This window comes from Osmerus mordax, unplaced genomic scaffold (assembly GCF_038355195.1).
Source record: "Osmerus mordax isolate fOsmMor3 unplaced genomic scaffold, fOsmMor3.pri Scaffold_192, whole genome shotgun sequence".
In the NCBI taxonomy this organism is placed as follows: Eukaryota; Metazoa; Chordata; class Actinopteri; order Osmeriformes; family Osmeridae; genus Osmerus; species Osmerus mordax.
Window position 1 is genome coordinate 1 of NW_027120504.1, and position 9,479 is coordinate 9,479.

Consider the following 9,479-nt stretch of genomic DNA (forward strand, 5'->3'; position numbering starts at 1 on the left):
CAGTTGCAGTAGAGGCCTGGCAGAGCATCACCAGGGACGAAACCCAGCGTCTGGTGATGTCTATGGGTTCCAGACTTCAGGCTGTCATTGACTGCAAAGGATTTGCAACCAAGTATTAAAAGTGACAATTAGATTTATGATTGTTAGTTTGTCCAATTATTTTTGGTTCCTTAAAAAGGGGGGGGCCACATATAAAATGTGTTGTAATTCCTACACCGTTCACCTGATTTGGATGTAAATACCCTGAAATTAAAGCTGGAAGTCTGCACTTAAAGCACATCTTGATTGTTTCATTTCAAATCCATTGTGGTGGTATACAGAGCCAAAATGATGAAAATTGTGTCAATGTCCAAATATTTATGGACCTGACTGTATGTTCTCTCCTTTTTTCTTAATGACCCAAAGGTTTTCAACCTACTCACCTACTAAATAAAAGTGAAAAAAGAGTTGAGTTGCTACCGTGTCCTCTGTCGTCGCCCTAGGCCTTTGTCAAGTTAGAGGCAGTCACTGACGTTACACCCAGATAACTTGACAATAGCAACTCACCAGGACACTTCACCAACTCTCCACTCATTCTCCTCGTACCATCCATTTAATTGGCTTTGACAGCCTCGGCAATTCCTCATTTGCCCTCTCAAGTCTATTACGGCTGCGGGCCATCATACACATTTAGTGGTTTTTGCCACCTCTTCTTCATCCCAGTCAGTCGCCATAGTTCTAGTACTAGGCTGAGGCTTCTCTCCTCAACGACTCCCCAACGTGAGGTCATCGCCGATTTGCGCTAATATGCTAATGCTAACACCAAAACGGGTCTTTCACACCATTTGGAGACACCATTTGGAGATCTTTTAAATGATATACATATCTTGAGTGCTTCATGTACCCATTAATCAACAGTAGTGTTTAACCTGCCATATGGCCTTTAAGCCAGTGCCTTTTATGCTGGATCGAGCGGAAGCTACCTCTCACTCGTTGGCGCTTCTCTCCCTTCCTGACGCTATTGGTAATGCGCTAATTCGGGACCATATTTATCCGAAACCAAAACAACAAATAGCACTCTACAGGTGCTCTTCTGACATGGAGAGCTGGACTTGCTCCTTCTGGGCACCTTACGCGGTCTTGTGGGGTCTTCAAGGTTTGGATGACTTTTGCCTGAGCCCTGGTCAGTGCTGCCGTAAATGTTTTCCTCTCCAATTTGTTTGCATTCTCTCTGGCTTGTGTTGCAATTTCTTTTGCTGACTTCTTAGGCCAATCCTCCACCGGCCATTTTAGGAATTCTGATCCATTCTGCCATGTGGAATCCTCGTCTAGATCTCCAGGAGTGCATCCTCTTGTGATGATGTCAGCGATGTTCAGTTCGCCCGGGATCCACCACCAGTCTTCAGTGGACCCAGCTTTCTGGATCTCACCCACACGGATTGCAAAGAAGGTCTGGTAACCATAGCTGTCCCTCTGGATAGCTTCCAGGACTGTTTGACTGTCTACCAGATGGAACCATCGATCAATCTTCATTCGACCATGCTTTTCTATGTATCTCCTGAGCCTTGCTGCAAAGACAGCGCCACAGATCTCAGCTTTGACCGCATCTCCTTTTTGATCCAGTGGCGTCAGCTTGGCCTTTGATTCCACCAACCGGACCTCAACTCCTCGACTTGTCTTCCATCTTGGGTATATCACAGCTCCATAGGTCTTGACACTACCATCTGAGAATGTTATTCCCCATGGCTCTCCTTCCCAGTCAGCAGGTGTGAGACTCCTGTGGAATCTGATCTGTCCAAGCTGTACATACTCTTGAAACAATCTGATGGCTTCCTCTCTGAGGCTCCCTGATAGTGGTTTGTCCCAGGTTTCTCTGGTTGATTTTCCGCCGCTGATTCTTGGAAAGCTTTTCTGACAATAATTGCCCCCTTCTGCTTGCTGGTGTAACTAAGCCGAGTGGGTCATATAGTCTGGCTACTTGGCTTAACAGCTCCCTCCTAGTGAGAGGGTTTGGGGTCTTGACTCTCACCTCCTCCTCGAGAAGATCCTTGCCCATCCTCATCTTCTTTTTCCTGTTGGAGAAGTTAACTGAGGTCATCATGTAGAGCCTGTCGTCCTCGACTTGGTACCCAATTCCCAGGGCTCTGTTGTCCTCATCTCTCATCTGGTTTGGAAGAATCAGGGCTTAACCCTTTCCAGCTATTTCACCTAATGTCCCCTCCTGCCTGACCGGACCCATGGTTTGAGAAAGAAGCCACCACCTCTCAAAATCCCCTCAACTCCTCCTGTGATTCTGTCCAGTTGTTTCAGGTCGTTGTGGGAAGTTAAGAGGTCGTCCACATAACTATCCTCCTCAAGAACTCTGCGTTCTTCCTCCAGGTGGGAAAACAGGCAGTCTTGCGGTTTCTCGCATTGCCAGTTGTGCGATACAGCCAGCTGGTTTATCCCCCATGTTGACTCTTGGGATGGCATATTCATCCATCTCCTTATCCTCACTGTCCCTCCAGAGGAATCTATGAAGATGCATTTCCTGCTGCTCCAACCACACAGAATTGTACATCTTCTTGATGTCTCCTAGAGCTGCGTACACACCTCTTCTGAATCTCAAAGGACAGCCCTGATTGGGTTGAGAACATCTGGCCCCTTCAGCAGAATATCATTCATGCTAAGCCCTCTGAACTTCTGACTGACGTTCCACACAAGTCTTACTGGGGTTGTCACTGAGCGAGGGTTCGGCGCCACCAGGTGGCTTATGTACCACACAGGCCCTTTCCAACTGCTCACCATTTCGTTTGTGAGTCTTATGGCTGCACCTCTTGCAACCATTTCATGGACTTGGGCTGCATAAGCGACTTGCCACTCTGGTGTCTTCCTCAATTGTCTCTCTGTCCTCAAGAATGTGGCCTCCACAGCACTTCTGTTGTAGGGGAGTGATGCAGGGTCCTCAGTCCATGGATATCTAGCGTCCCAGTGTGGAGTTGTCACATGAGCATCTCCCTTGACATAGGTGAGGCCTCCCTTAATGATTTCCAGTTCCCTCTCCTCCGCCAGGGTCATCTCTTTTCCTCCTGGTTGGCAGTTTCCACACCGACACCCTCCACATCTTGGTTCACAGGCTGCTCCAATGCTGTCCCATTGCCACCAGTCCAAGAACTCCCGTTTGGTAGCAGCTCTAGCAGCTCTAACTTCAGCCATGTTTTCCTCCCGCATCTGGATTGTCGTGCTGACAATCTCCTCGTATTTCACTGCGGCTGTTCTCATGGAGCGAGCAAAGTGGGCCTTGGACTCATGCGCTGCCACCTCTATCTTCTCAAACAAGGAGGGGTGTGCTCCGCCTACTGTTTTCCTGTTTGGAAAACTTTCTGTAATGGCAGAATTCTAGTGGCACTGTGTAGATTTGAATAGTCAAGAGATGGCAGTTTCAATAAATTTATTTTGCTTGTACAAATTAAGAATTAACAAAGTACTTTGTGATCAGTCATAACGAAGGAGGTGCTAGCCACAGGTCGTTCGCAAGAGTGATGAAGAACAACCCTAAAACCCTGCCTTATATAAACTGTAGATCAAATGGTTCTTCTGATGGTCAATCCATCCATGTAGCAAACTCTGTGATTGGTCAGCACTGCTCAGTGACAGTTTGACTCCATACCAAGTGTCCCACAGTTCTTTGATGTGGCATCTCTCCCCAAATCAGTAGATACTAAAGCCACAGGAGTTCACCAGTCAAATGGTCAACTGTCCTTTGTGTGGGCAACTTCAAACAAGTATTTAATTAACACCACCCATGCAACAGGAAGGGTCAGAGCAGCTTGATCAGTTCATCTATCTCAAACTGCTCCCTCAGATCACAATAACAATACAATTGAATCCACATTGTCTCCAGACCAGCTGTCTCATCCTCCCCAGGTGTCATAAACTGCAAATGGCATCTCTACCAAATGGAGTTGTTTCAACATTCATTGTATCAAGCTTCTTAACCAACTTTAGACTTCCATTAAAACACATTCCTCATATATAAAACACACACATAACTGTATTCCAAATTTCCACCACACTTTCCCATAAGACAAGGTCTCCGACAACTCTCACCCTTTGTGCAAGCCTTCCTTCTCTATGGCTCATGAGAAGTTCCACCTCTTTTGGTCTCCTTAGATCTGCTAGTTCTACCTCTGGGAAGAATTTATGTAGCTCCTCTGCTTCGACCTCTTTGTGCACCATGGCGATCTCATCCAGGCCATAGCAGACAAGTTCATGAGCTCTTTCCGTTCCTTTAGGTGTCCGGACACCTAAAGGTGGACAGTGTTCACCTTCATGGTCATCCCGCCTACACAATGCACCACTAAGGTTATCTTCTCACTTTGTAACCTCAGTCTATCGGCGGCTTTATGGGTAATGTAGTTTGTATCTGACGCAAGGTCCACCAGAGTCCCAATTCTCTGCCCTGCATTAGTTGTGACCTCTATCAGCATCATGAGTACAGGAAGTTCACATAGGCCAGTCTCTTTCAAGAGGTCGGACTGGTCCTTACCGGTGCTTCCCGTTAGTACAGCCTTGATGGTGAACACTCTTCTGCACCTTTCAGCTTGCCCAGGGGAAAGTTCAGACAAGAAACTCTCCTGCTCCTCTGTCAGCCTGCTCTTTCTATGTCTGCTTGTTACAATTCTCTCTTCTCCCCTTTTGGATTCTCCTTTTGGGCAGAGGAAGTAATGGTGGTCTGCACTGCTTCCCTTTTTACAGTCCCTGTTCCTGCACAGGTATGAGTCTCTGCAATATCCATTCTCCTCATGGCATCCAAGGCATTTTCTGCAGGTTCTTTCTCAGGTACTGTTAGTCCTCTGAATCTCCTACAGAAGTAGATCCTATCGTTGTGCCCTCCATCACAACACATGTTTCGTCCAGATTAGCCTTCTTTGTGGTCCTTGTAGAGGCATATTTCCTTCCATACTTCATTTCTGGACGGTCCGGCTTCTCCATCTTCTCCCCAATCTTTAGCTCTTCCAGCCTTTCTAGGACTTCTTCTTGATTCTTCAGGAACTTAGCATATCAAAATGGTTGTTTGAAGTGACATTGTTGCTACGGTCGACGAAGAATAATAGCCAGTCTCTCTTGATAAAATCTGGTAGCTTGCTCTCTATTGACTTGATTACAAGGGGGTTCTTTATTGCGCCAGAGTTGCCCAGGTCTGTGAGGTCTGCCACGGCCTTCTCTACAGTCTGTATCAGGTCCATGACTCTCCTTGGCTGATTTCCCTTTACTCTATGGCGATGGTTGACTTATTCCCATACCTGTTCTCCATGACCCTGAAAATCTCCATTGCGGTATTGTAAGTTGCCAGCCTGAGGTCTTTAGTGATGGTGTTGTCGACACTGTCCAGAAGCTGCATCTTCTTTACCTCAGCCGATCCTGATAGCGCCCCCTGCCTTTGCAGGTTTTCCCAATCCAGGAAAGGGTGAAGTGCCTTGCCCAAGGACACAACGTCATTTGGCACCTTCTCTTCATCCTCCTCTGCCTCAGCCATCAGTCCACTCCTGTAGTCATCGTTTGCATCCAAAAGTGTCCCCAAACAGTCAGAAAGCTTGGCAAACTCCTCCCTTAGCTCAGCTTCTACCATGGTGTCTGCCCCTTTGATGAGGGACTTGGCCCTTCTTGTGAAGCAGCTCTTTGCAGTGGTCCTACTTCTCATCAGCTGCTTAACAGTCTTTCCTAGAACATCTTCTGCCATCTTGAAACGCACCTTCTTGCGTCGACAGCTTGTCCTTCCGTCTAGGCAGCTCCGCGTGGTTTTCAACTGTCAAGTTATCTGGGTGTAACGTCAGTGACTGCCTCTAACTTGACAAAGGGTGATGACAGAGGACACGGTAGCAACTCAACTCTTTTTTCACTTTTATTTAGTAGGTGAGTAGGTTGTAAATATTTGGGTCATAAAGAAAAAAGGAGAGAACATACACAATTAGCTCACCGCTAAAAGTAAAGACTTCATAAACGTACAAATGAATAAACAGTAGCAGATGTACATATAAAGCAATTAAACTCAAGTGCACGGACCAGAAACAGACGCGCTTCTTTCCTTTCACTTTGATTGAAACAAACAAAACCGAACAGACAAATCCTCTCCTCAAACGCAATGCTCACTCACCAATAGCGTCTCTGTTGTCTCCTACACACTGATGCACCCTGTCCAGGTTCTCCTTTTCTGCACACCTGTCGCTCGTTATCTTCGGGTCATTCTGACCCATCAGTCATTGTGACCCACCGTCGTATTGCGACAACTTTACAGCATACAAAAACAAAGTGAATCATTTTCTTTTAACCGTTGGGCTGTCTCAAGGCCCCCACATTGCGAAGGTTAAAATAAAATTGTTTGTATATGTTTTTGTATTGGGTAAAATTGTGTAAACACAACGATGGTTCGTTATGAACCTTTTGGGTCATGTGACCCGAAGGCAGCACAAGGGTTAAGCCAGTGCCTTTTATGCTGGATCGAGCGGAAGCTACCTCTCGCTCGTTGGCGCTTCTCTCCCTTCCTGACGCTATTGGTAATGCGCTAATTCGGGACCATATTTATCCTTTTTTTTTTTTTTACTGTCAGTGAATAGCACCGAGTGAAAGTCAACGTTTTATTTATATCTAGTGACAGTGATCATTCAGGGCCTGACATAACATTTTTGAGGCACTTAGCCCTACATTTACGTTTCACTTTTCCATGCACAAAAGTCACGTCCGGGTAAAGATTGTGCCTTTGACCAACGAATATGAGCTGTAATATTATACAAATGATAACAATTGAGGTGTTATAAAAAATATATATTTGTTACATTAAACATTTACACAATTTCTGCAGAATGAAACACTTTCTGTTATGTACTGTATTGCAGCTTCGTCCCAATATCTCTACAGACCGTGCAGCTAATTTAATGCTCAACACTTGAACGGGGGCTTATTACTTGAAAGAGGAATTACTACGTCTTCTCAGTTACACTATCAGGGCTTGGAAATACTGTGACTTGCAAAAGTAGGCAAATGGCTAGTAGAACATAACATTTCATAATAATTTCAGTCAATCAAACAGCTGCAAGACCCAGTGAGATGTTAGCTAGCATACTAACGTTAGCTAGCATCGCTAACGACATTGGCTAACTCAACTTCGGTAGGCTATCCTCAGTATTTGCAAGCTGGCCAGTGCAAGTACAGTAACATGGCATTTTATTTTGTTTGAGTTTAAACTTGTCCAGTGGGGCAGATACATTTCTCTGCCCTACAAAAAAATCCACTTGTCCCGGACAATCATGTCGTTAGCGGTAGATCAGATAAGTAGACTAGTACTACCGGTAAACTTACCTAGATCTAGAAAGAATACATCATGCTAGCTATAGGCTAGCTATGGGCTAACTTGCCATTGCCACCTAGAAATCCCCCCAAGATCATCCCTAATTAAATATTTTCCCCGACGTTGTAAACACATTTCCGATTAGATGTCCCATGTTTTGATGGTACTAGCAGAGACCATATTAGACATTCTCTGGTACTAGCCTAGTGTTTATTTCTAATCGATTTCAATGGTCTCTAAGCGGGCTTTGGTCGGTCGTCTCCCCAACGTGACGTCATGCATTGTGGGGGAAAGAAGAATCATTGCAAAAAGTATCTACTTTTTCGTATTATATTCCGTTTTGTGACACCCAATGAAGGATTCAAAATCTTTGTGTCTATTCCAATATGTAATGATGGTATTCTATGACACAAATCTGTGTTCTAGAAAGAGTGGTCTGGAGTCGCAGAGGTCCGATAATATCAGCTTTAATGCAGCAGTTGGAAATCAACAAGTACAGAGCTCTGGGGCTGTCTACGTTTCCCTACCCGCAACAGAGTTTGGGCTGGTTCACGAAGTCCAACTGGCTATCTTTCCCTCCCCAGCATATAATATACAGTGCAATTAAAACAGAAAGATGAAAAGAGGGTTGAGCTTGTTCTCTCGTGCATCAGGGAGTTGTTCTTGCCTCCGCGTCCCACCTGCTCGGGTGCCATCTCCACCCAGATTCAAGGTTGTTTCTGAAAATGAAAAGATGGAGACACAAAGAACAGCCTGCTTCCCACACTCAGTGTGAGACCCAATGTTTAAGCCTGGGCACACTTCTAAGTTCATAACTTTAATAAGCACAATGCATAACTTTAATAAGCACAATATATTCTTTAAGACATGCCTCCTTCATAAATCCTGTTGTTATATTCACTCGTGCACAGTGCCCGTGATGCATTCAGTGATTAAAATGCCACACATATTAATAACTGGGATCATAGTTAGTGTCGTGCCTGATATGCAGCTGGTGATTACAGTTCTAGAATATGTGTTGTAATGTATTATACATTCTTTACCAACAAAATCAAATACAGTGGATAACAGTTTAAATGTTTATTACCAACAAGCAAATAGCGCAAATTCATTGGAAAAATAAACCTGCCATATGGCTTTAAAAACATTTAGTTCTCTCTGTTTTGTCATTCAGTAAACTTTATAGATTTAAACCATATTATTCCTTCTTGAGTCTTTTTAACAAGAACTTAGATTAATGTATGAATTGAATAGTGATTGTGTGACCTATGAGGGAACAACCCTTGGTATCTTCAAATGATAGTCTATAGCAATGTCATCAGGATACACATACACCGGTAGGCCGTGGCCCACCTTACCGGTGACCGCGTCGTGGTCCACTTGATTACAGAATTGATAGTTTACCCACCTCTTTTTTTACCACTACACCACTGGTCCTAACCTATATTATGACTTGAACTTTTTTCCTTCTAGTGATATTTTTGAACATTTACTCATATTGCATTTCATTAATACAGAACCCCCTTTGAAACAAGATTATTCTAACAACGTTGCCACTGGCAGTATCTTTGCTGGAATCGCAACTCGTACCACCTCAGAATCAGAATCAGAATGGGTTTTTATTCGCCATGAAAGTTTGCACAGACAAGGAATTTACTTTGGCAGGAGAGCCTACCTAGGCAGCCATTTTCGGCGCCAACTAGAAAGTTACAGCATAACATGAGGAGAGAGGATGAGAGAAAAAGGCAACACCCAGACAATGCTCCTAGAGGAGTACAGTGTGGGAACAGACAAAAACCTCAGCACATAAGCACAACAACATTTACAAAAACACGTGACTTGCAACGGGGAGTGGGGGGGGGGTAGACAAGCAGCATCTGGACCTGCAGCCATGGTAGGCGCTGGACACAGACCCGCCAGCCACCCTGGGGAAACAAGCAGGCGAAGGCGTTGGATGGGGGTGGGGGGGTGGTGATATCTGTAGTAGGATATCAGGGGAGTTGTTTTCCAGCGACGGCCTTGGCCAGGGCCTGTGCTGGTTACGGGGCCGAAAGTGGATAAGATTGGGATAGTTGTTTTGACGAGTAGCCGCAACTCAATTTTCACGTCCACCCTTCAGGAAGGTCTCCATTTACATTTAGTCATTTAGCAGACGCTCTTATCCATGTCCTCC